Raw genomic sequence first — 27,546 nt, forward strand, 5'->3', positions numbered from 1 at the left:
CTGCTGTCGGTCCGCCATCTTGCTGTCCGTTCCTGGTGTCCTCCTCCCCCCTAGTGGACCGTGGCCTACCTTCCGGAGATCCTCTTCCGTAGGCCGCGGCTCCGCAGTCAATCGTCGGGGTAGAGGACCTGGCGTCGCGCTCCTGTGACGTCGGCGTCTGCTGGGCTCCTTCCAGGACCTTACGCAACGTCCGGACGTGAGGCGGGGCTTCAGTTCTCGCGCGCTTTCGGAGTCCACGCCCCTCTTCTTCCCGCGCGGCGTCTCCAAGATGGCGCCGGATGGCGGGAAAACTCCTCGGATGGCGGGAAGAAGGCAGAAGATGGCGCCGGATGGCGGGAAAACTCCTCGGATGGCGGGAAGAAGGCAGAAGATGGCGGGAAAACTCCACGGATGGCGGGAATCTTCACAGATGGCGGGAATCTTCACCACTGGTAAGTTTGAACAGTCTTTTTCAGGCACGCAGTACCCGGTGGTTGCGGGCACGAAATCCTGCCGACTACGCCAAAGTTGACGCGCCCCCTGGGCCGTGTTCAGGGGATACCCGGAGCCGGATAGGCGTAGTAGTCCTTGTGGCGGTGACCCGGTCCGTGCCCAGGGTGTCAAACTCAGTGGCAGTCTATGTCAGTAGATGTTAGAACGACTACGCCACCCGTTGAATGCAGCTTTGGAGCCGCCGCTGCAGGGCAGACCGCTGAGGCCGGTGGTGAGATTGTGCAACGTGGTGGTATAACCCCCAACGGGAGGGGTATGGCCTCAGGGCAGCCGACGTGGATGATGGGGGTAGCAGGAACCACTCGGAGACGGTACGGTGCAGTTCAGGGTCTTTACTGGTAATAAAGATAGACCCTCCCGGAGTACTGGCTAGTGATTGGGGCCTGGTCAGTCCTTGAGCAGATGGGATCTCCCCTGGCCAGGCGGAGTGGTAGGCCTCCCAAACTATCTGTACTCTTCTGGCTACCTTGCTTGAGGCGGGTATAAGTAGCCCACGTCCCTGAGTGTACCGTGTGGTGCTCACCCGTATGGCCGGTGACTCGGGGCCTTCTAATAGCTTCCACTCCACGACGGCGGTGCTGGTCCCATGCGTGTGACCGTGCCTTCGGGCTTCTTGGCCAGAGGACCTGAAATCCCCTGCCTGACGGATTCTGCTGCTGGGTAGGAGTTAGTCCCCACAGCCTCGGACTCCGGGTCCGGTAAGAAATCTTCTCAGTCAGGGCGAGCTCTGCAGCTGCCAGCCCCTGACTCTTTGTAACACTGCTCCCACAGAGCTCCTGTTGTTTCTTCCTATGCTGCTTCTCTGTCTCTACTTCTGTTCTTCTTCTACTCCAGGCTCAGGCCCCAGGACAGGGCCTGCCTGTGGAGCAGAGCCCATAGAGCAGCTCTGCTCCCTGTCTTCTCCTCTCTGAAACTCTCTAACCCTGCCTCAGCCCCAGGTATATATAGGGGAAGTTCTTCCCCTCCCAAGACTGGGCAGGAGGTGTGGCATGCACAGGATCCCTGACCAAAGGACCTCCCACCTGCTCTCAGACATAACATTACATTACTGTGGAAACCAGACCCCTGGGGTGCCACATTATGTTCACACGTTGCATTTTTTCTGAGTTTTTTTAATGCAAATTTTAAGCGCCGTTTTACAGTACCAGCAAAAGCTATGAGATTTCAGAAATCTCATGTACACGCATTGTTTTATTTTCCCAACTGATTTGGAAAACTGCTGCATTTTTGCAAACTGCAGCATGTCACTTCTTTCAGGGTTTTTGCAGCATTTTTTCACCCATAGAAAGCAATGATTAAGTGCAAAAACGCAGCAAAAAAATGCAGATATCAGGTTTTGCAGCGTTTTTGGTGCAAAAATCGAAGGAAGTTGCATTGACTTTTTTTTTGGGAGGGGCACTAAACTTTATCAGCATTGCTCAAGAGACAATTAAATTTAATTTGTAAGCAGTTTCTTTACTGCCAAGAGAGCAGGTTTGGCTTGCAGAAAAAAAAATGCAGCTAAAAAGCAAGGTGTGAACACAGCCTTAGAAAGATTTACCAGTCAATAATATTTTCCTTGGTTCCTGAAGACGGGTGGTCTTGAAGTAAGTTTTCGTTGAGGGAATTCACCAGGAACCAGACTGCGCACCAAACATGGGAGAGGTGCACAATCTCTTTTCTTTATTAATACATATGACATTCCCTAAAAGTGACCACTTTTATGGGTCTGCTGGAAAGAATGCCAATAACTAAGGAACATGTCCACTCTTGCTACTAATGTTGACCTGGTTCATTTTGAAACACAAGTAAAAACTTGCACAACAATATTTCCGCTCCAGTAGTAAAGGGCTCTCTGTAATGAAAGACATGCCAAGAGTGTGCAAAGCAGTCATCAAAGCAAAAGGTGGCTACTTTGAAGAACCTAGAATATAAGACATATTTGCAGTTGTTTCACACTTTTTTGTTAAGTATATAATTCCACATGTGTTAATTCATAATTTTGATGCCTTCAGTGTGAATGTACAATTTTCAAAGTCATGAAAATACAGAAAAATCTTTAAATGAGGTGTGTCCAAACTTTTGGTCTGTATTTTATATTCTAAACAACAGAATATAAGTCCAAGTACCGTATATTCCGGCGTATAAGACGACCTGGTGTATAAGACGACCCCCCTACTTTCCTGTTAAAATATAGAGTTTAGGATATATTCACCGTATAAGACTACCCCTTTTCCAACGCATACCAAACACCGGTAAAAATTAAAAAAAAACAGATTTGAATTTAACATGGTCCTTTTTTAATTTAAATTCTTATGACATGCAGGTATATAGCAGGAAAACTGTCACTCATAAACATATTAAAATAGGGGGGACCCCACGTCATTTTTTGGGGGGGTCCCCCATTCTAATAGCTAGTAAAGGCTAGGTATTCAGCTGGGGGCTGATATTAGTAGCCTGGGAAGCTCCGTGGGTATTACCCCCTTCCCAGACTTCAAACATCTGCCCCAGCCGTCTGCTTAACCTCCGCTAGAGACTATAATGATGGTGGATCCCACGCCAATTTTCTTTTTAAAAAATCCTTTATTTTAACACTAAATGACAATTGAGGGGTTAATAAAGATGCAGTCCCTAAATTATTATTAATTTTGTAATTAATTTTTCCCAAAAATGTTGACGTGGGCTTCGCCATATTTTTTTGTCCAGCCAGGTACAGCAGGCAGGAACGGGCTGCCCCCAACCACCAGCTGCCTATTTGTACCTGGCCGGACACAACAATATAGGGAAGCCCTTTTTTTTTTAATTATTTCATGAAATAATTAAAAAAAAAAAAGACGTGGGGCTTCGCCCTATTTATGTGTCCAGCCAGGTACAACTAGGCAGCTGGGGGCTGGAATCCGCAGCGCAGGGAGGCCCAAGCTTTCTGGGCCACCCCCGCTGCAAATTGCAGTCCGCAGCCACCCCGGAAAATGGCGCGTTCATAGAAGCGCCATCTTCTGGCGCTGTACCCAACTCATCCAGGGCCCTGGTGCGGTGGCTCACTGGGTAATAAAGGGGTTAAGGCCAGCTTGGCATTATCAGCTGGCCCTAAGCCCGAAATTCATGGGGTCACGCCAATATTAGACATGACCGCCATGAATTTCTAGTAAAGTAATTAAAAAAAACACAAACACCCAGAAAAAAGTCCTTTAATTGAAATAAAGACACAATTCTTTATTGTTCTAAATTAAACCATACTTACCATCACGCCCATTCCAGCTGAAGCCAACGATCTCCTGCAATAAAAGTAAAATAATAAAGCAACCTCATCCTTACCTCTCCATGGTTCCCAGGACCGGTCCAGCTCTGCTACATTCACATGACAGGCTGCACCGCAGCAGAACGCTGCCGTTCAGCTTGCCATGCGGCAGACACTGAGAAGCGCAGGCATGCTTGTGCTCCTCAGTGTCTGACTGTGACGGCATCCAGATGAGCCGAGATCATGTCCAATGAACTCGGCTCACCTCATGCACGTCACTGACAGCGTGGGAAAATTCTCCTGCTCCCCGCATGCGCAGTAGAAGTTTCCCACGCTGTCAGTGACGGACGTCCAGGAGGTGAGCTGAGTTCATTGTCGGCTCATCTGGATGCCGTCACAGCGAGACACTGAGGAGCGCAAGCAAGCCTGCGCTTCTCAGTGTCTGCGGGATGACAGGCTGGATGGCAGCGTTCTGCTGCGGTCCAGCCTGTCATCTCGATGTAGCAGAGCTGGAGCTGTCCTGGGAACCATGGAAAGGTAAGGATGAGGTTGCTTTATTATTTTACTTTTATTGCAGGAGATCGTTGGCTTCAGCTGGAATGGGCGTGATGGTAAGTATGGTTTAATTTAGAACAATAAAGAATTGTGTGTTTATTTCAATTAAAGGACTTTATTCTGGGTGTTTGTGGTTTTTTTAACTTTGACTATGGGGTTAGTAATGGGGGTGTCTTATAGACGCCTCTCCATTACTAACCTGGGCTTGATGTCAGCTGGCATTATAAGCTGACATCAACCCCAGCCCTATTACCCCCTGCCACCGCACCAGGGCAGCGTGGAAGAGCGAGGCTAAGTGCTGGAATTGGCGCATCCTATGAATGCGCCATTTCTGGGGCGGCTGACGGCTGGTGTTTCTAGCCTGGGAGGGGGCCAATATTCATGGCTCCCTTCCTGGGCTATTAATATCAGCCCCCAGCTGTCTGCCTAGCCTTTGCTAGCTATTAAATTAGGGGGGACCCCACGTCATTTTTTTGGGGGGGTCCCCCATTTTAATAGCTAGTAAAGGCTAGGTATTCAGCTGGGGGCTGATATTAGTTGCCTGGGAAGCTCCGTGGGTATTACCCCCTTCCCAGGCTTCAAACATCTGCCCCAGCCGTCTGCTTAACCTCCGCTAGAGACTAAAATTAAGGGGAACCCCACGCCAATTTTTTTTTAAATAAATCCGTTATTTTAACACTAGATGACAAGTACAGTAACCAACACTGTCACTGTACTTCATATATATGTGACTGACATGTTTCTATCTATCTAATCTATGTGTGAAGCTCTATTCTTTCTATTCTAAATTGTCGGGTGCCGGCTTATGCCGCTGCTGAATTGCCGGCTTTTCATATATTGTCACAGAAGCGATGCGAACTTCCCTGCTCCGGACACAGCGCAGCGCTTCTGTGACAAGTGAAAGCTGTCGGCACAGAAGCCCTGCGCTGTGTCCGGAGCTGGGAATACGCAGCGATGTGTCAGTTTCAGCACAGAAGCGCTGACTGTCTGGACCTACCGCCGCCGTATTTTAACTCCCTCCACCTTATATTAACTCCGACATGGCAGGGATACGGCCACGGCAGCTTATTAACACCCCCAGAGTATCCCCGCATGTCAATTTCTGAAAGTTCAAAAGCATTACCGGCGTATAAGACGACCCCAGACTAGACAGAAGATTTTTCAGTCTTCAAAAGTCGTCTTATACGCCGGAATATATGGTAAATAAAACTTCAGTGAAATCAAACTGTCCACTTAGGAAGCAACACTGATTGACAATCAATTTCACATGCTGTTGTGCAAATAGAATAGACAATAGATGGAGATTATTGGCAATTATCAAGACACCCTCAATAAAGGAGTGGTTCTGCAGGTGGGGACCACAGACCACATCTCAGTACCAATGCTTTCTGGCTGATGTTTTCGTCACTTTTGAATGTTGGTTGTGCTTTCACACTCGTGGTAGCATGAGACGGACTCTACAACCCACAGAAGTTGCTCAGGTAGTGCAGCTCATCCAGGATGGCACATCAATGCAAGCTGTGGCAAGAAGGTTTGCTGTGTCTGTCAGCATAGTGTCCAGAGGATGGAGGCGCTACCAGGAGACAGGCCAATACACCAGGAGAAGTGGAGGGGGCCGTAGGAGGGCAGCAACCCAGCAGCAGGACCGCTACCTCAGCCTTTATGCAAGGAGGAACAGGAGGAGCAGTGCCAGAGCTCTGCAAAATGACCTCCAGCAGGCCACAAATGTGCATGTGTCTGCACAAACGGTTAGAAACCGACTCCATGAGGGTGGTATGAGGGCCCGACGTCCACAGATAGGGGTTGTTCTCACAGCCCAACAGAGTGCAGGACGCTTGGCATTTGCCACAGAACAACAGGATTGGCAAAGTCGCCACTGGCACCCTGTGCTCTTCACAGATTAAAGCAGGCTCACACTGAGCACATGTGACAGACGTTACAGAGTCTGGAGACGCCGTGGAGAGCAATCTGCTGCCTCCAACATCCTTCAGCATGACCGGTTTGGTAGTGGGTCAGTAATGGTGTGGGGTGGCATTTGTTTGGAGGGCCGCACAGGCCTCCATGTGCTCGCCAGAAGTAGCCTGACTGCCATTAGGTACCGAGATGAGATCCTCAGACCCCTTGTGAGACCATATGCTGGTGCGGTTGGCCCTGGGTTCCTCCTAATCCAGGACAATGCCAGACCTCATGTGGCTGGAGTGTGTCAGCAGTTCCTGCAAGATGAAGGCATTGAAGCTATGGACTGGCCCTCCCGCTCCCCAGACCTGAATCCGATTGAGCACATCTGGGACATTATGTCTCGCTCCATCCACCAACGTCACGTTGCACTACAGACTGTCCAGGAGTTGGCGGAAGCTTTAGTCCAGGTCTGGGAGGAGATCCCACAGGAGACCATCTGCAACCTCATCAGGAGCATGCCCAGGCGTAGTAGGGAGGTCATACAGGCACGTGGAGGCCACACACAATACTGAGCCTCATGTTGACTTGTTTTAAGGACATTACATCAAAGTTGGATCAGCCTGTAGTGTGTTTTTCCACTTTAATTTTGGGGGTGACTTCAAATCCAGGCCTCCATTGGTTAATAAATTTGATTTCCATTGATGATTTTTGTGTGATTTTGTTGTCAGCACATTCAACTTTGTACAGAACAAAGTATTCAATGAGAATATTTCATTCATTCAGATCTAGGATGTGTTATTTGAGTGTTCCCTTTATTTTATTGAGCAGTATATATATATATATATATATATATATATATATATATATATATATATATATATATATATATATATATATATATATATATATATATATATATATATATATATATATATATATATATATATATATATATATATAGATATCTACTGTGGCGGTGGGAGCTGCAGCGGCGGAGGAGCGGGGCACAGGAGGCAGTAGCCCGCTGCGGCATCCTACACTGTGCCCGCTGCTAAAGAAAATGAATATTCACTGCTCCCCAGTGAATATTAATTTTCCTTAATAGCGTGCACACTGTACTTCAACACAGCTCCTGGTATGTATGGCCCCCTTCATCCCTCATCCTGATATGTATGGCCCCCTTCATCCCTCATCCTGATATGTATGGCCCCCTTCATCCCTCATCCTGATATGTATGGCCCCCCTCATACCAGGAAGAGAGATGAGGGGTGCCATACATACCAGGAAGAGGGATGAGGGGTGCCATACATACCAGGAAGAGGGATGTCATACATACCAGGAAGAGGGATGAGGGGTGCCATACATACCAGGAAGAGGGATGCCATACATACCAGGAAGAGGGATGCCATACATACCAGGAAGAGGGATGCCATACATACCAGGAAGAGGGATGCCATACATACCAGGAAGAGGGATGCCATACATACCAGGAAGAGGGATGCCATACATACCAGGAAGAGGGATGCCATACATACCAGGAAGAGGGATGCCATACATACCAGGAAGAGGGATGCCCTACATACCAGGAAGAGGGATGCCATACATACCAGGAAGAGGGATGCCCTACATACCAGGAAGAGGGATGCCCTACATACCAGGAAGAGGGATGCCCTACATACCAGGAAGAGGCATGCCCTACATACCAGGAAGAGGGATGCCCTACATACCAGGAAGAGGGATGCCCTACATACCAGGAAGAGGGATGCCATACATACCAGGAAGAGGGATGCCATACATACCAGGAAGAGGGATGCCATACATACCAGGAAGAGGGATGCCATACATACCAGGAAGAGGGATGAGGGAGGGCCATACATACCAGGAAGAGGGATTAGAGGGGGCCATGCATATCAGGATGGGGATGAGGGCCACGTATAACAGGAAGGAGGGAGCCATATATACCAGGATGGGGGATATTACCCCTATAACAGTGTCAGCAGCAGACCCCCTCCCCCTTAACCACATTTACCTCTATAACAGTGTCAGCAGCAGACCCCCTCCCCTTAACCACATTTTTTGCTTACATTTTTTTTCTATTTTCCTCCTCTAATACCTAGGTGCGTCTTATGGTCCAAAAAATAAGGTAATGCATCTTAAGGAGACCATACACTTAAAGGGAATGTGTGGACTTTTAAGAGCAGAAAATTGTGGAAGAAGCAGAAAAACAAATATTAGGGAATGTTCACATGCTGAATTTTGCATCTTTTTTTTACGTTTTTTTATGCAAATTAAAGCTGCATTTTGCAGTACCAGCAAAAGCTATGAGATTTCACAAATCTCATACACATACTTTTTTGACTGAATTGGAAAACTGCTTTTTTTGAAAGCTGCAGCATTTTTGGTGAATGAAACTAACTTTATTAAACAGGTGCTGTAGAAAAATTACACATATGATCTGCACTAAAAACACACAACAAAAAATACAGAAAAACCTGATTTTTGTAAGCAGATTTTTTTTTACTACAAAAAGAGAAGGTTTTGGCCGCAGAAAAAAAGGCAGCAAAAAAGCAACACGTGAACATAGCCTTACTCCAAGAAAGATGACTTTACGTGCATCATTCAAGTGACCGTTGCTGCCAAACACTGGTCTCAGCAGTGATGTGCCACGTGCCATACTTGTAAGGGATCGTTCACACATCAGTTTATGTACATGCATCAAGAGACAAAAGAACAGTGAAAAAAAAAACAAACAAGTAATATCCTGAAGAAATCTTCCCGGCAAGAGATCAGGTTTTGCTACAGAAAAAAAACCCGCTGAAAAAAAGCATTGTGTGAACATAGCCTTACAGTCTATGGGTCTGTTCATACGTATATTAACAGACTGAGTGGTCCGTACAAAATCATGGAGACTTGTCTGATATTGATTTGAGGCTCGGATCAAGTTTGCCAATACAAGTCTATGCGTCCAGGAATAAAATAAAAAAATAAACAAATAATTGGACAGCACTCAGATGCCACCCGTGTGCTGTCCATTATGAGAACCTTGAGAAACCTTCACTTTTTTTTTTTATCTGAGAAAAACTAATGAAACTCTGATGGAAAAAACTAACACTGACCAAACTCTGATGAAACTAGGTGATTTTTCTTGTACACCAAAAATAGTCTGAACGAGCCCTAAAAATCACTGTTGAGACCAGGGATTGTCTGCAGCGACTACTTGAATGAGGTTTCTACATACTTCCGGCCAGTGGGCGCGGCCTCACTCCATACACTTGCATAGAGCAGAGGTCGCACCAAGTCTAGTGACACGATGGCCAGTGGTCGCGTCCGACTAGAGGGCGCAGCCTCACTCAATACAAGTGTATGGAGAGAGGCCATGCAGACTGGCCGGAGGTATGTATAACTCATACATACCCTCCGTTACAGTTACCAGGTCTTAAACCGGCAAATCCCCGCAGCGCACAGTGCCTGCGCTTGGGGGATTCTGCAAAAGTGCACCAAAAAATGCCACAATACACAGTAAAACCGATGTTTTGAACACGTTTTTACTGCCAAGAGAACAGGTTTTGGTTGGAGGGGAAAAAAAAAAAAAAAACACAGTTAAAATTCTGCAATCTTATGCACATGCTTACTATTTTTCCTGGCGGATTTGAATCATCAAAGCGCCTTTTCAAACCTGCAGAGTGTCAATTCTTTCAGTGGTTTTTTTTTTCACTCATTCAAATAAATGGGATAAAACGCAAGCAAAAATGCATAAAAAAAATGCATCGAAATTGAGCATATTTTACGCAGCGTTTTTTCTTGCCAACACTCTGGTTTTTGCTGCACAAAAACCAACTGCAAATACTCAACGTGTGCACATGGCCTAGCACATCTAGGACATTCAGGTATGATATGGTAGGTCCTTTTCAGGGGGAGGTCTCCTGGGTGCTGGGGCCATCGGGCAGTTGTCTCTTTTGTTCTCTGGTCGGAATTTACCTCATCTACCTTGAAGGAAACGTTTCTCTCATTGTTGATAACTTTTCTTAGACAGAAGAATCGGGAAACCTAGACCCAAACACCACCCAAGGACACACAAAGCCTAAGATGGAATAAACACCATCGGTCCTTGACGCCACATTTGTTGATATGAATAATATTTAGACCTCGGCCAACAAAGAGGAAAATCTTATAAGTTTTTGTAGAAACATTGGCATGTGCCACGGTGTACCCAATACTAGGTGATCCCAACAAGAAAGATATTATTCATTCTTACTGAGGCTAGATAACCTCCAAGGAGACCAAGTTTAGCAAACAAACCTTAACCCTGTTCCAACCAGGCAAATGAAAACACAAAACCGGCCAAAAGTAAAAACGATCAGCTAATGTGAGCAGAATATTGCAAAATTTCAACTAATACCGGACGGATTAAGACAGAGCACTAATCCCAAAATGACAACTTGGTTTTTGCATTCTCTCCATAGAGTGATGGTAACCTTATTGGCTCATCTTACAACTTTTGTCCTGTCTTCTTCTTGAAAGTCAAGATCCCCAGGTCACTTGGTAGGAAGCTTGGTAGATCAAGGTCACCTGGAAGTAGGTGTCTGAGGAAACACAGAAAACATACAGGTTGTACAGGACCGAGTAAAACAATAAAAATGATACCAGTTTTGTAGTAATCCGATGTGTCAGCGCTGAGAAATAAAGCCTTGAAGCCCCATTTGAATTAATCTGGAAGTGCACTGGGGTGTGTCAATCTGAAAGTGCTATAACACGCCCCCCAGTGCACTGCCAGACTAATTTGCATGCGGCTTCAAAGCTTGATTTCTCAGCATTGGAACATCGGATTACTACATGACAGGTGTCATTCTTATTGTTGTATTAAGACCTATACAGTCACATGACTAGTTTCAACAGTAAAATGGCCCTGTCAGGTTCTTTGATGGCTCTCCAATTGGCTTGAACAAACCCAACAAATTCAAACCCAATCATACTTTCATGAGGAGCTCTACTTAGGCTCATAGAAAGGTCCCGGGGCCCCCTTTATCACTCTATAATAAGGCACATAAACATAGGTTGCCCACAGTACAACCCTTTTAAGGGCATAGTCTAGTCAAAAGAGTTTCATAACATACCAACGGAATATCGATCTCCTATCTGAAGTTCCTTCATCGAGATTTTACAGCACAAGCCAGTGGCCTCATGAAATAGAAGATGCCAAGGAGTGCCGACCTTGGGAATGAGGTTCATTGGGGTTATGGAAAAGGCCAAAGAACCCAATAAACCGCTGTCCGACTTCTTCTGCCATTGCTGGCAACCTTGTATCGCAAAGCAAAAGTCTCAGGAGCCCTGTTTCTCCACTCGGTGGGGTTTCATGCCTCCTCTGAAGCCTTTTTGGTCTAAATCTCTCTTTTGGGAATACATCTTTAATGTTTGCAGTATATTGTAAACTATAAAATGGTGAAAAAAATTTAAGTAAATTGATTTTTGCATATACACATGTGGTCAAAATTGTTGGTCCCCCTCGTTTAATGAAAGAAAAACTCACAATGGTCACAGAAATAACTTGAATCTGACAAAATTAATAATAAATTAAAAATCTATGAAAATGAACAAATGAAAGTCAGACATTGCTTTTCAACCCTGCTTTCGCAGAATTTAAAAAAAAATTAAACTCATGAAATAGACCTGGACAGAAATGATGGTACCCCTGAAAATAATGTGACAAAAGGGACATGTTTAATCAAGTTGTGTCCACTATTAAGCATCACAGGTGTCTACAATCTTGTAATCAGTCAGTGGGCCTGTATATAGGGCTACAGATACTCACTGTGCTGTTTGGTGACATTGTGTGTACCACACTCAACATGGACCAGAGGAAGAAAAAGAAAGAGTTGTCTCAGGAGATTAGAAAGAAAATGTTAAAGGTAAAGGTTATAAGACCATCTCAGAGCAGCTTGATGTTGCTGTTACTACAGTTGCACATATTATTCAGAAATTTAAGATCCATGGGACTGTAGCCAACCTCCCTGGACGTGGCCGCAGGAGGAAAATTGATGAAAAATCAAAGAGACGGATAATATGAATGGTAATAAAAGAGCCCAGGAAAACTTATAGATTAAGGTGAACTTCAAGCTCAAGGAACATCAGTGTCAGATCGCACCATCCGTCGTTGTGTGATCCAAAGTGGATTTCATTGGAGACGACCAAGGAGAACACCATTGCTGGAAAAAAAAAATCATAAAAAAGTCAGAGTGGAATTTGCCAAACTACATGCTGACAAGCCACAAAGCTTCTGGGAGAATGTCCTATGGAGAGATGAGACAAAAATGGAAATTTTTGGCAAGGCACATAAGCTCTATGTTCACAGACGGAAAAATGAAGCATATCAAGAAAAGAACACTGTCCCTACTGTGAAACATGGAGGAGGCTCTGTTATGTTCTGGGTCTGCTTTGCTGCATCTGGCACAGGGTGTCTTGAATCTGTGCAGGGTACAATGAAATCTCAAGACTATCAAGGGATTCTAGAGAGAAAAGTGCTGCCCAGTGTCAGAAAGCTTGGTCTCAGTCGCAGGTCATGGGTCTTGCAACAGGATAATGACCCAAAACACACAGCTAAAAACACCCAAGAATGGCTAAGAGGAAAACAATGGACTTCTATGAGCCCTGACCTAAATCCTATTGAGCATCTTTGGAAAGAGCTGAAACATGCCGTCTGGAAAAGGCAACCTTCAAACACGAGACAACTGGAGCAGTTTGCTCATGAGGAGTGGGCCAAAATAGCTGTCGAGAGGTGCAGAAGTCTCATTGACAGTTACAGGAATCGTTTGATTGCAGTGATTGCCTCAAAAGGTTGTTCAACAAAATATTAAGTTAAGAAGAGAACCATCATTTCTGTCCAGGTCTATTTCACGAGTTTAATTTTTTTTTAAATTCTGTGGAAGCAGAGTTGAAAAGCAATGTCTGACTTTCTTTTTCATAGATTTTTAATTTATTATTACTTTTGTCAGATTCAAGTTATTTCTGTGACCATTGTGGGTTTTTCTTCCATTAAATGAGGGGTACCAACAATTTTGACCATGTGTGTATTTAATTCTATTTTGCCTGAAAGGGTTATTCCCATTTTTTCGTAACAAGCAACTTTACAACTTATTTGTTCTTAAAATCCTTTTCTGTTCTCTATACCAGCCATTTTTATATGATTGTTTATAAAATTGTTGCTCAGGGGACCGACTACTGCTGCTTGCTGTGGTCAAACATGTGCAGTGTTTACAAGTTTTTTCCTATTGATCTTGTAAACCCTGCTCTGAAATTGGCCAGGATCGCTGGAGTGCACTGTTAGCCCACGATCCCAGCCAGCCGCAGTGCCACTGTACGTCTCCAATGCTGCCTCATATAGCCAATCTGGAGCGCGGTTTGGGCCAGCGGCGCAACAATGTAGCAGATTCAAGATGTGAATTAAGCAGGAGCACACTCCTCTCCAGCAAGTATGAAGTCTGGAGGCTGGGGAGCTGTGCGCTCCTGATCAGGGAAGATAAGAAGTCTTTAAAAAGGACCATGGAGTACATAGTCCTTATTTCTCTTGTGCTCTTTTCGCCCCTGTGATTAATACAAGTTTTTTGAGTGACAACTACTTTTAGCTTAACCACTACATTAGCTTAACCAACGGATATATGAATATGTTCAGTATTTGCAACATAAAATAAGTGCATTTTTCTCATTCATTAGTAAGGCTATGTTCACACATTTTTTTGGGCATCAATTTTCTGCAGCAAAATCCGATCTTCAAGGGCATTTGGTTCAGCATTTTTCTTGCACTTTTTTTGATGCGTTTTTTCAGCGCTTTTTTTCACTATCCTTCTGTCTCTTTTTATGCATGTACATAAAGTTCTGTGAAAAAAAAACATTCTATTTTGGCATCAAAAACGCTGATACGAATTTTGATGTTTTTTCAGCTTTTTTTTTTTTCACCATCCATTACTTCGTATGGGTGAAAAAACGCTGAAAGAAGTGACATGCTCTATTTTCCAAAACACATGCAAGGCACAAAATCCTGAACAAAAAAAAAATCATGATGTGTGAACAGAGAATTCCAGTTTCTCAGACTTTGCTGGTACTGCAAAAGACAAATTTTGCATAAAAAACGCTGAAAAACTAGGATGTGTGAACATAGCCGGAGGGTGAAATCTGCAGCAAAAATGCTGAAAGAATCTTCAGGCGTCTCATTCACTTTGCTGGGACTAGGAAAACCTTCAGGTTTTGTGCAGAAAAAAATGAAAGGTGTGCACAGACCCCAAGTTGAATTTTTCTAGATCTTCTAAACAAATGCTGAGCAGGAACTGAACATGATCTATGCCCCCGGATATTACATATCATGGGTCCCACTGTGCTTTTTTTAGGCTACGTTTCCAAGATGAGTTATGCTGTGTATTTTCGAAAAAATGTAAGTAACCTATTTTACTTAATGGGTTAAGAAAATCTGCAACAGCAAATAAAGTGTTTGTGGTCCCCATCGCTCTGGATCCATACCAAAACTGTTGGCCCCTAATCTCTCACGGCACGGACTGCCCGGGTTTGGTGATTATAAGGACACAATAACACTTACTATTATTTTTGCGGGACAGTAGGGGATAGGATTTCATCTATACCAGACATTTATATAAAATTTAAAAAAAAATCATTTTCTTTTGGAGCTATTTGGAGGCCATAAATTCCGATAGAATTGTACTCATTGTTTTGGGCACATAAGTATAATATTTGCACCGAAGGTTTTTACATGGCAAACTACGAACGCGCCGTCTATTCACGATGTCTTCTGCTATAATAAACTTCCTTCCTTCACCATTGTCAGGCTGTCACTTATCTGCAGCACAATAGCCGCCTGCACAAAACAACGGAATTACACAAATTTTAACTGAAAATGTGTCAATTAGTTATTAAACATTTACCGGAATGCTTCATTTATTGGAGCGATTAAGGCTTGATTCGTAAAGGATTATTCGGTTAGAACACAAAAATCACCATGAAGGCATCAAAACTATGAATTAACACATGTGGAATTATATACTTAACAAAAAAGTGTGAAACAACTGAAAATATGTCTTATATTCTAGGTTCTTCAAAGTAGCCACCTTAAGCTTTGATGACTGCTTTGCACAATCTTGATGAGCCTCATAGTTTTGATGCCTTCAGTGTAAATGTACAATTTTCATAGTTACGAAAATACAGAAAAATCTTTAAATGAGAAGGCGTGTCCAAACTTTTGGTCTGTACTGTAATATATATATATATATATATATATATATATATATATATATATATATATATATATATATATATATATATATATATATATATATATATATATATATAAACACACACACAAAGTGACATGTTAAAGTTTGGGCACCCCTATTCAAGATTACTGTTATTGTGAACAGTTAAATAAGTTGAAGACGAAATGATCTCTAAAAGTTAAAAGATGACACATTTCATTTGTATTTTAGGCAAAAAAAACAAGTCATTTTTTAGATTTTAAAAATTACAAAAAAGGGAGATGGGCAGATGCAAAAGTTTGGGTACCCTTGGAGATTTGTGTGCTCAGATAACTAAGGTTTCAGACCTTAATTAGCCTGTTAGGGTTATGGTTTGTTCACTATCATCGTTAGGAAAGGCCAAATGATGCAAATTTCCCAGCTTTATAAAAATCCAGCCTCCTCTAACCTTGTGCCAAAAAACAGCAGCCATGGGTTCTTCTGAGCAGCTGCCTAGCACTCTGAAAATAGTGGAGGCCCACAAAGCAGGAGAAGGCTATAAGAAGATAGCAAAGCATTTTCAAGTTGCCCTTTCCTCAGTTTAAAATGTAAATTAAGAAATGGCAGTTAACAGGAACAGTTGAGGTCAAGATAAGGTCTGGAAGACCCAGCAAAATTTCAGTGAGAGCTGCTCGCAGTTTTGCTAGAGTGGCTAATCAGAACCCCTGCTTGAGTGCAAAAGACCTTCAGAAAGATTTAGCAGACTCTGAAGTTGTGGTACATTGTTCTACTGTTCACAGACACCTGCACAAATATGGCCTTCATGGAAAAGTCAACAGAAGAAAACCTCTCCTGCGTCCTCACCATAAAATTCAGAGTCAGAAATATGTAAAAGAACATCTGAACAAGCCTGAGGCATTATGGAAACAAGTCCTGATGACCGATGAAGTTAAAATAGAACTCTATGGCCACAATGATCAAAAGGAATTTGTGGAGAAAAAGGGCACAGAATTTCAGGAGAAGAACATCTCGCCGACCATTAATCATGGCAGTGGATCAATCATGCTTCGCGGTTGTGTTGCTGCAATGGCACGGGAAACATTTCACGGGTAGAGGGAAGAATGGATTCATTGAAATTTTAACAAATTCTTGATGCAAACATAACACCATCTGTAAAAAACCTTAATATGAAAAGAGGATGGCTTCTACAAATGGATAATGATCCTAAACACACGTCAAAATCCACAATAGACTACCTCAAAAGGAGCAAGCTGAAGGTTTTACAATGGCCCTCACAGTCCCCTGATCTGAACATCATTGAAAATCTGTGGATAGACCTCAAAATAGCAGAGGATGCAAGATGACTCAGGAAGAATTTTACAAGGAAGAATGGATGAAAATTCCTCAAACAAGAATTCAAAGACTCTTGTCTGGCTACAAAGAGCGTTTACAAGCTGTGATACTTTCAGAAGGGGTGCTGCTAGGTACTTGGCACGGCTACTTTCCGGCTTGGAAGCATTAATTTCTTTTGGACAGATTGTGGTTTTCTCCTCCAATATTGCCGTCCCCTGATGAACCCTAAATTGAGGATGGGGTGAAACGCGTTGGGACTGTTTAAAGGGACTCTTTGAAATGCTGCTGGGATTAAACCATCTGGAGGCACCAAGTATATGGGTGCCAAATTAGGTGGGACATTTCGGTTGAAGTCCACAATCAAGAACCTTGCACACTGCGGGACTATATTATCGGTCGGTCTCTTTTTTAAGGACCAGTACCTAAGGCACCTGCTGGACCCTAAATGGACTTAAGATCAGATAAGTCCACTATTTGCATATATATGACTAACGTGCATCTTTAGATATTGGTCTTTTTGTATTTGCACTACTGTCTGGTTGGGGTAATTTAGCCGATACTATCTATTAATCTGGTTCCTATCTATTTATATGTCAGTGGTAGGGGATATATTTATATCTTGCCCTTTAGACAAATTTTCATCTGGGAGAACCTGATTCATGGGATTATTATATCTTAAGAATTTTGATGTTTAGCATCTCTCCCCATACGAATATAATTGATGTGTGATTATCAGCATGTTAATTATGACATGACTGTCTGATCTTGGTCAATATGCGTGATGTTTTTTTTATGTCTGTATAGGGGGAGTTAGGGATAGGTTAGGGACAACCTCCGTGGAGCTGGGACACCACTCTAAATCGCTAGGGTGCAAACACTCCGCTGTCAGGCATGGCATTCCTTTCCAAAAAGGGCAGTATAGGGCAAGCCTGACTGTAAACTACACTACTGTTCAAAAGTTTGGGGTCACCCAGAAAATTGTGTGTTTTCCATGAAAACTCATACTTTTATTTATCAAATGAGTTGCAAAATAAATAGAAAATATAGTCCAGACATTGACAAGGTTAGAAATAATGATTTTATTAGAAGAATAATTTTCTCCTTCAAACTTTGCTTTCATCAAAGAATGCTCCCTTCCAGCATTGCAGACCTTTGGCATTCTAGTTCTTAATTTGCTGAGGTAATCTTGAGAAATCCCCCCCCCCATGCTTCCAGAAGCCCCTCCCACAAGTTGGATTGGCTTGATGGGCACTTTTTGAGTACCATACGGTCAAGCTGCTCCCACAACAGCTATATGGGGTTGAGATCTGGTGACTGCGCTGGCCACTCCATTATAGATAGAATACCAGCTGCCTGCTTCTTCCCTAAATAGTTCATGCATAATTTGGAGGTGTGCTTTGGGTCACTGTCCTGTTGTAGGATGAAATTGGCTCCAATCAAGCGCTGTCCACAGGGTATGGCATGGCGTTGCAAAATGGAGTGATAGCCTTCCTTATTCAAAATCCCGTTTACCTTGTACAAATCTCCCACTTTAGCAGCACCAAAGCAACCCCAGACCATCACATTACCTCCACCATGCTTGACAGATGGCGTCAGGCACTCTTCAAGCATCTTTTCAGTTGTTCTGCGTCTCACAAATGTTCTTCTGTGTGATCCAAACACCTCAAACTTTGATTCGTCTGTCCATAAAACTTTTTTCCAATCTTCCTCTGTCCAATATCTGTGTTCTTTTGCCCATATTAATCTTTTCCTTTTATTAGCCAGTCTCAGATATGGCTTTTTATTTGCCACTTTGCCCTGAAGGCCAGCATCCCGGAGTCACCTCTTCACTGTAGACGTTGACACTGGCGTTTTGCGTGTACTATTTAATGAAGCTGCCAGTTGAGGAGCTGTGAGGCGTCGATTTCTCAAACTAGAGACTCTAATATACTTGTCTTGTTGCTCAGTTGTGCAGCGGGGCCTCCCACTTCTCTTTCTACTCTGGTTAGAGCCTGTTTGTGCTCTCCTCAGAAGGGAGTAGTACACACCGTTGTAGGAAATCTTCAGTTTCTTGGCAATTTCTCGCATGGATTAGCCTTAATTTCTAAGAACAAGAATAGACTGTCGAGTTTCGCATCAAAGTTCTCTTTTTCTGGCCATTTTGAGAGTTTCATAGAACAAACAAATGTAATGCTCCAGATTCTCAACTAGCTCAAAGGAAGGTCAATTTTATAGCTTCTCATATCAGCCAAACCATTTTCAGCTGGGCTAACATACTTGTGCAAGGGTTTTCTAAACATCCATTAGCCTTCTTACACAGTTAGCAAACACAATGTACCATTAAAACACTGGAGTGATGGTTGTTGGAAATGGGCCTCTATACACATATGTAGATATTGCAATAAAAACAAGACGTTTGCAGCTAGAATAGTCATTTACCACATTAACAATGTATAGAGTGTATTTCTGATTAATTTAATGTTGGCTTCATTGACAAAAAAATGTGCTTTTCTTTCAAAAATAATGAAATTTCTAACTGACCCCAAACTTTTGAACGGTAGTGTATATTTCCCCCATTATCCCTCCCCCATATAATGTTTTTATGGTATATGTTTATGCTCTCTCCCATTCGGACTATTAAGTATACTTTTAAGGATAACTATTAAAAGTTGCATTTTATTGGGTATATATTCTCTGCTTGGTCTACACACAATTGTATACTCTCCTTCTCAACATGGTTTTGGACTGTTTTGCAGTGCTGCTAGGTACTAACCATGCAGGGTTTTGCATAGTTTTTTTAAAATATAAAAGATGAAAATATATATATTATATTTCTTTGCCTGAAATACAAAGGAAATGAGTCATCTTTAACTTTAGGCCTTTTAGAGATCTCCTATGTTTAGATACTGCAATTACAAAGATGTTATGTGATCCCCTGGTGTTTTTAAGACTTCCTATCAGAACGTCCACCTCAATCCAGCTGGTCACACATGCTCAGTAGCTCCGTTAGACCAACCGCCTGGATGCTCTTGGTTATCAAAACAACAGTTGGAGCCACAACAAGTACATCACGGAAATATCTAGACAAAGGAAGATTATTTTTATTAAAATATATGCAATATTATAATTTCTCACCCATGAATATAGAGGCAATGATGGAAGCGCAGCTTAAAAAAAGATTAAATTAGCCAACTTCAATTTTCCTTTAAAAATATATAAAATACTTCAAAAAGGTAACCCATCACCAGGTTTTTGCCATTTAATCTGAAAACAGCAAAATATAAAGCAAGAGACCGATTCCAGGGATGTGTCACTTACTAGAATGTGTGTTGTAGTTTCAAAACAATCAGTGTTTTATCAGCAGGAGATTATCACTAGAGGAGTAGGTCTCACATGCAGTACAGTCAGGCTAATCTGTGTAACCCCGCCCCCACCACTGATTGGCAGCTTCCTGCTTACATTTTCACCAAGCAGCCAATCAGTGGTGTGGGCGGGGTTATACACGACTCAGCATTCATAGCAATGCTAGATCTACAGCAGAAAAAAGTGATTCCATCAAAACTACAGTAAGCAGCCCAGTAAGTGACACATCACTGGAATCAGACTTTCTGCCCCCACATAATGCTGCTCTCAGATTACATGACAAAAACCTGCTGACAGATTCCCTTTAAGAAATATAGATGAACAGATCCTCTGCAAAAGGTGAAAAGTATATGTATCCGTAGAGGGAGACTATGATCCATTCTCAGAGGTATTTTCGAGGTATAAATCTAAGAAAGTACATGATGTACAGGATCCTTTCTTCTATAAACAGCACCACAATTTTTCTCAGGTTGAATTTGGTATTGGAGCTCAGATCAGGTAAAATGAATGGCAGCTCCATATTTTTTCCAGTCCAGTGCAATCTATTTACAGCACTAAAGAAAAATTTTTTATGTAGCTCAGCTCTAAAAATTATGTAAATTGCAGGCAGAAACAGCGCCTCTTTGATCAAATGGCTGTGTCTGGTATTGCAACTCAATCCTATTTTAGAGTATGCTGTTTACACCCGCACTTCCTCTCTGCTCTTGTCCTTTAAGTACGTCAGTATGCACTGTAGCTCTGGTATTCTATTCATGAACAAGGAAGAACAGGATGGACACAGCTACACACGTCACTCAGATAGGAGTGTGCAGCAATGCATGGAAATGTCATGGTCACCGGTAAGCCATGCTGCCATCATAAAGGCCTGTTGGAATTGCTCTGGGAACGTCTTAATTTGACAGCATTTAAATAGAATCCTTCGGAGCCCGCATGATTGCCCATTAATCAATAGGATACCTATAGTAGCGGAGCGGCTGCTTCCATGGTAATCGGATGACCGGTGGGTGTATCTATTGTCACGCCGACATGTAGCAGAGAAAATACCGCATGTACGGTATAAAGACAATGCAGAAAAATAGGCACATCCACCTAATATAAAGAGCTCTACTATGCCAAGATGGCAAAATAATTATTTGACTCCAGTTTCAAGGTCAGTGTTTGTATAATGAAAAGTTATACAAGTTTCCAATATTCTTTCATTGGTTTTCAATAGGAACCTTCATAATTTGCTTCTGGAAGGAAAAAAAACAAACAAACAGTGGTTTGATGGCAGCCAGCCCCCTTCTACGTCTATACATCACCATTCATGAGAAGGGGGCTGGCTTAGCTATTGACATTACCAGTCAACTTGTCCCTTTTACTTGATCACTTGCTGGCACAAGAAAGGGTCCCCAACTATCAAGGGTCTTTAAAGAGGTTGTCCACTACTTTTTCATTGATGATCTATCCTAAAGGACAGGTCATCAATAAAAAAGTAGAGGAGAATCTCTTTAAGGCTACATTCCCAAGATGAGCTTTTGATGTTGCAGATTTTCTGCACCCTTTAAGTAAAATAAGCGTAAAAAAACTCACTAAAAATTCATCGTAGGAATGTAGCCTAAAACTTCCTATAGAATGAAAGCAAGCTGAGATTTTGAAAGCCAAGAGAAAAAGTAAATTTGAAAAGTCTAAAAAGTATATAAAAAAAATTATCTACCTTTTCATTCTACAATTAATATCCTTTAATTGCAGAAGTATCCCTTTAATAGCTGTCTGACAACAAACATGGCTATACTCACAAGACCTACAGGGTTGTCAAACTCCAGTTGTAGATTTTGGAAAGGCAAATTTGCCTCAACAATACAAGAAATGTAATTTATCACTTAATAAGTAGACTAAGGCCATGTTCACATGTTCAGTATTTTACATCAATATTTGTAAGCTAAAACCAGTAGTGGGAGATAAATGCATAAGTAGTGACTTGCTTCTATCATACTTTTCAGAAAATCCAGGTACCGGGGCACCGGACATCCTCTTTTTAGTAACTTTGTGTAGAAAAATAACAACGTTTTGGCCACGCAGGGTCTTTATCAAGTCATAGAAAAAAAAAAGAGAGCGTGCTTGATAAAGGCCCTGAAAGGCCGAAACGTTGTGATTTTTCTGCACTAATAAACTTAGCAAAAGGAGGATGACTGGTGCCTTAGTTCTTGTATTTCTCAGTATTGCTACAACCTTGTGGAGGGTTGCACCAAGTGTGCGCCGACAACAGAGTGGTGCGCCGACAACAGAGTGGTGCGCCGGACTCATCTATTGCAAGTATCTATTATATTTCTCCTCTGATTGTTCCACTCCTGGTTTTGGCTTACAAATACTGATGTAAAATGCTGAACGTGTCCTAAGGCTGGGTTTACTGTTTGCATATTTGGTGCGGATTTTTCCCACGTACGGTACTAGCAAAGTGGATGAGTTTTAGACCACGGCCCCACTATCAGTGTTTGTTCAGTATTCGGTCAGTATTTTCTCTCAGGAGTGTGAGATGAAACCAGGTGAGGAACAATCAGAGAAAAGGTATAATAGAAACAAGTCACCAATTCTGCATTTAATCACCCACTCCTGGTTTTGGCTCCCACTCCTGAGAAAAAAATACTGACCAAATACTGACCACATACTGATAGTGGGGCCGTGGCCTTAACGTTACTCTCATCCACATGCTTAATTTTTTGGTGTGGATTCTACATGGAAGTGAGCTTTTGGCCACATTCACACTATCAGTATTTGGTCAGTATTTCACATCAGTATTTGTAAGCCAAAACCAGGAGTGGGTGATAAATGCAGAAGTGGTGACGTGTTTCTATTATACCTTTTCTCTGATTGTTCCTCACCGGGTTTTGACTTACAAATACTGATGTAAAATACTGACTAAATACTGAACGTGTGAACGTGGCCTTTGTTGCATTATTTAAACCCGCAGCGACATGTTTCCTTCTGTTGTGAAAAAGTAACTTCTTTTTGGTGAGGATTTTCCCCATTCCTGTCAATGGGAACCCTAAATCTGAAGGTTAAACCTCAGGCCTGGCGTTGTTGCATTTTTTTATGAGTTTTAGAATAAAGTAAAACACATGAATAAGTGCGGAAAATAGGTGCAGATTTTACATACAGAAACAATGTTTATTTCAGTCTAGAAATCAAACACAAAAAAAATGTGAACCAGGTGGTAGTGGACACAGATCGCTCCAGTACTCGGGGGACGGGGAAAGCTGGCTGACTATGTGACTGCCATACTGGTTTATCAGAAATACAACTAAATACAAAGCACAATCGTTAACAATCCCGAAAAGTAGGAAGAATGGGAAGCATTTAAGGAAACCAGGATGGATGAACACAGAACTTAAACACATGCTAAAAAGAAAGAAAGAAATGTTTATTAAATGGAAAGAGGGAGGCATATCTAAAGAAGATTATAATGCAGTCTGCAGATCCTGCAGGGCACGTATCAGGTTAGCTAAAGCTGACAATGAATTAAGGCTTGCAAGAGATGTCAAAAGCAATAAAAAAGGATTTTGGGGGTATGTCAAAAGTAAAAGAAAAGTCAAAGATGCTATAGGATTTTTACAGGATGAAAATGGAGAAATGGTAAGAGAGGATGTTGAGAAGGCCGAACTTTTTAATTCCTATTTTGCATCTGTTTTCTCTCAGAAAGAAAATGTAACATCAACTGATCTTCACTGTCCTTTTAAAGGAATAGAGGAATCCAAGTTATCTGTAAACAGAAAGATTGTGAGGGAATATTTAGCTAACATAAATGAGTTCAAGTCTCCAGGTCCAGATGAATTACACCCCAGAGTACTGAAGGAGATCATAGAAGAAATTTTAGAACCACTCTCCATAATCTTTGAAAATTCTTGGAGAACAGGAGAAGTCCCAGAAGACTGGAGAAGAGCAAATGTTGTTCCTATCTTCAAAAAGGGGAAGAAGGTGGACCCAGGGAACTATAGGCCAGTGAGTCTGACTTCTATACCAGGAAAGATCTTTGAACAAATTATTAAACAACATGTATGTAAGTACATGGATAAGAATGAAGTGATTAACCAGAGTCAGCATGGGTTTGTAACTAACAAGTCATGTCAGACTAACTCAATTTCCTTCTATGACAGAATCACTGACTGGGTGGATCAGGGAAATGCTGTAGATATAGTATATCTTGACTTCAGCAAAGCATTTGACAAAGTATCTCACACCATCCTTATTGAAAAAATGACCAAGTATGCAATGGACCAGGCAACTGTTAGGTGGATTCATAACTGGCTTAGTGATCGGACTCAAAGGGTGGTTGTAAATGGCTTCACATCCAGCTGGATGAATGTCTCAAGTGGGGTACCACAGGGCTCCGTCCTGGGACCTGTATTGTTCAACATCTTTATCAATGATTTAGATGAAGGAATTGAGGGTAAACTGATTAAATTTGCTGATGACACAAAGCTAGGAGGGATAGCTAATACTAGAGAAGAGAGAGAGAGGATTCAAAAAGACCTAAATAAACTGGAGCAGTGGGCAGCAACCAACAGAATGGTTTTTAACAGGGAAAAATGCAAAGTACTACATCTGGGCAATAAAAATGAAAAAAGCATATACAAAATGGGAGGAATAGAGCTAAGTAACAGTACATGTGAAAAAGACTTAGGCATACTAATAGATCATAGACTGAACATGAGTCAACAGTGTGATGCAGCAGCAAAAAAGGCAAATACAATTCTGGGATGTATTAACAGAAGCATACAGTCTAGATCACGTGAAGTCATTATTGGTCTTTACTCCTCTTTGGTCAGACCTCATCTGGAATACTGTGTACAGTTTTGGGCACCACATTTTAAAAAAGACATAGACAAACTGGAGCAAGTTCAGAGAAGAGCGACCAGAATGGTGACTGGTCTGCAAACCATGTCCTATGAGGAACGGTTGCAGGATTTGGGAATGTTTAGCTTGCAAAAAAGAAGACTGAGAGGAGACTTAATAGCTGTCTAGAAATATGTCAAGGGCTGTCACATTGTAGAAGGATCATCTTTATTCTCATTTGCACAAGGAAAGACTAGAAGCAATGGGATGAAACTAAAAGGGAGGAGACACAAATTAGATATTAGAAAAAACTTTTTGACAGTTAGGGTGATTAATGAGTGGAACAGGCTGCCACGAGAGGTGGTGAGTAGAGATGAGCGGTGTTCGACTAGAACTGTTCGCCAATCTCAAATTCGAGCTGTTTTGGGCGGTGTTCGAGTTGTTCGACGAACCCGAACGATTTGCAAAAAATTCGGCTGTTCGAGGTTATGTTCGATAACTGTTCGTGCACCAAAAGCGTGTCCTACATGTCTGGCGCTATTTAGAGCACCAATCATGCAGGGATTGTCTGCCACTCACTGTAATGCCACAGCCATGGTGGTTGTGGCATTACAGTGATTGCCCAAATCGATGGGAACAGTGCCAACAGTGAAACATGAAAAGCCGGCAATTCAGCAGCGGCATACACCTGTACCCGACAATTTAGAACCGAAAGAATAGAGCTTCACACATAGATTAGATAGATATAAACATGTCAGCCACATATATACGAAGTACAGTGAAAGTGCTGCTTACTGTACTTGTCATTTAGCGTAAAGGATTTATCAAAAAAAATAATAGTGTTTTCATGCACCGTCTCTTTAAAAAAGCCGGCCGGCAATTCAGCAGCGGTACCCGACAATTTATAACAGACAGAATAGAGCTTCACACATAGATTAGATAGATAGAAACATGTCAGCCACATATATACGAAGTACAGTGACAGTGCTGCTTACTGTACTTGTCATTTAGCGTAAAGGATTTATCAAAAAAAATAATAGTGTTTTCATGCACTGTCTCTTTAAAAAAGCCGGCCGGCAATTCAGCAGCGGTACCCGACAATTTATAACAGACAGAATAGAGCTTCACACATAGATTAGATAGATAGAAACATGTCAGTCACATATATATGAAGTACAGTGATAGTGTTGGTTACTGTACTTGTCATTTAGTATTAAAATAAAGGATTTATTATTAAAAAAATTGGCGTGGGGTTCCCCTTAATTTTAGTCTCTAGCGGAGGTTAAGCAGACGGCTGGGGCAGATGTTTGAAGCCTGGGAAGGGGGTAATACCCACGGAGCTTCCCAGGCTACTAATATCAGCCCCCAGCTGAATACATAGCCTTTACTAGCTATTAAAATGGGGGACCCCCCAAAAAAAATGACGTGGGGTCCCCCCTAATTTAATAGCTAGCAAAGGCTAGGCAGACAGCTGGGGGCTGATATTAATAGCCCAGGAAGGGAGCCATGAATATTGGCCCCCTCCCAGGCTAGAAACACCAGCCGTCAGCCGCCCCAGAAATGGCGCATTCATAGGATGCGCCAATTCTGGCACTTAGCCTCGCTCTTCCACGCTGCCCTGGTGCGGTGGCAGGGGGTAATAGGGCTGGGGTTGATGTCAGCTTATAATGCCAGCTGACATCAAGCCCAGGTTAGTAATGGAGAGGCGTCTATAAGACACCCCCATTACTAACCCCATAGTCAAAGTTAAAAAAAACACAAACACCCAGAATAAAGTCCTTTAATTGAAATAAAGACACAATCCTTTATTGTTCTAAATTAAACCATACTTACCATCACGCCAATTCCAGCTGAAGCCAACGATCTCCTGCAATAAAAGAAAAATAATAAAGCAACCTCATCCTTACCTTTCCATGGTTCCCACGACAGCTTCAGCTCTGCTACATCGAGATGACAGGCTGGACCGCAGCAGAACGCTGCCATCCAGCCTCTCATCCCGCAGACACTGAGAAGCGCAGGCTTGCTTGCGCTGCTCAGCGTCTCTCCGTGACGACATCCAGATGAGCCGAGTTCATGTCCAATGAACTCGGCTCACCTCATGCACGTTACTGACAGCGTGGGAAAATTCTCACGCTGAAGCGGTGAGTGCAGGAGAATTCTCCCACGCTGTCAGTGACGTGCATAAGGTGAGCTCATGTCCAATGAACTCAGCTCACCTCCTGCACGTCACTGACAGCGTGGGAGAATTCTCCTGCACTCAGCGCTTCAGTGTGAGAATTCTCCCACGCTGAAGCGCTGAGTGCAGGAGAATTTTCCCACGCTGTCAGTGACGTGCATGAGGTGAGCCGAGTTCATTGGACATTAACTCGGCTCATCTGGATGCCCTCACAGAGAGACACTGTGGAGCGCAAGCAAGCGTGCGCTTCTCAGTGTCTGCGGGATGACAGGCTGGATGGCAGCGTTCTGCTGCGGTCCAGCCTGTCATCTCGATGTAGCAGAGCTGAAGCTGTCATGGGAACCATGGAAAGGTAAGGATGATGTTGCTTTATTATTTTTCTTTTATTTCAGGAGATCGTTGGCTTCAGCTGGAATGGGCGTGATGGTAAGTATGGTTTAATTTAGAACAATAAAGAATTGTGTGTT

General features: G+C 42.6%; 1 protein-coding gene across 3 annotated transcripts in view; it reads right to left on the bottom strand.

Annotated features, from left to right (window-relative positions):
- VSNL1 (visinin like 1) overlaps nucleotides 1-27,546 on the bottom strand; it is a 189,274-nt gene that overhangs the window by 155,879 nt on the left and 5,849 nt on the right. Inside the window, exon 2 of one of the 3 annotated variants that reach the window (XM_073674127.1) lies at nucleotides 10,657-10,746. The exons of 1 other annotated variant lie outside the window; for it this stretch is intronic. The gene's annotated coding sequence lies outside the window, so the exon portion shown is untranslated. Of the gene's footprint in view, nucleotides 1-10,638; nucleotides 10,747-27,546 lie in introns of all 3 variants that reach the window. One more of the 3 variants, XM_073674128.1, reaches the window with a different exon arrangement.

Source organism: Phyllobates terribilis, unplaced genomic scaffold, assembly GCF_046119375.1.
Source record: "Phyllobates terribilis strain yellow unplaced genomic scaffold, ASM4611937v1 Scaffold_3__8_contigs__length_932513732, whole genome shotgun sequence".
NCBI lineage: Eukaryota > Metazoa > Chordata > Amphibia > Anura > Dendrobatidae > Phyllobates > Phyllobates terribilis.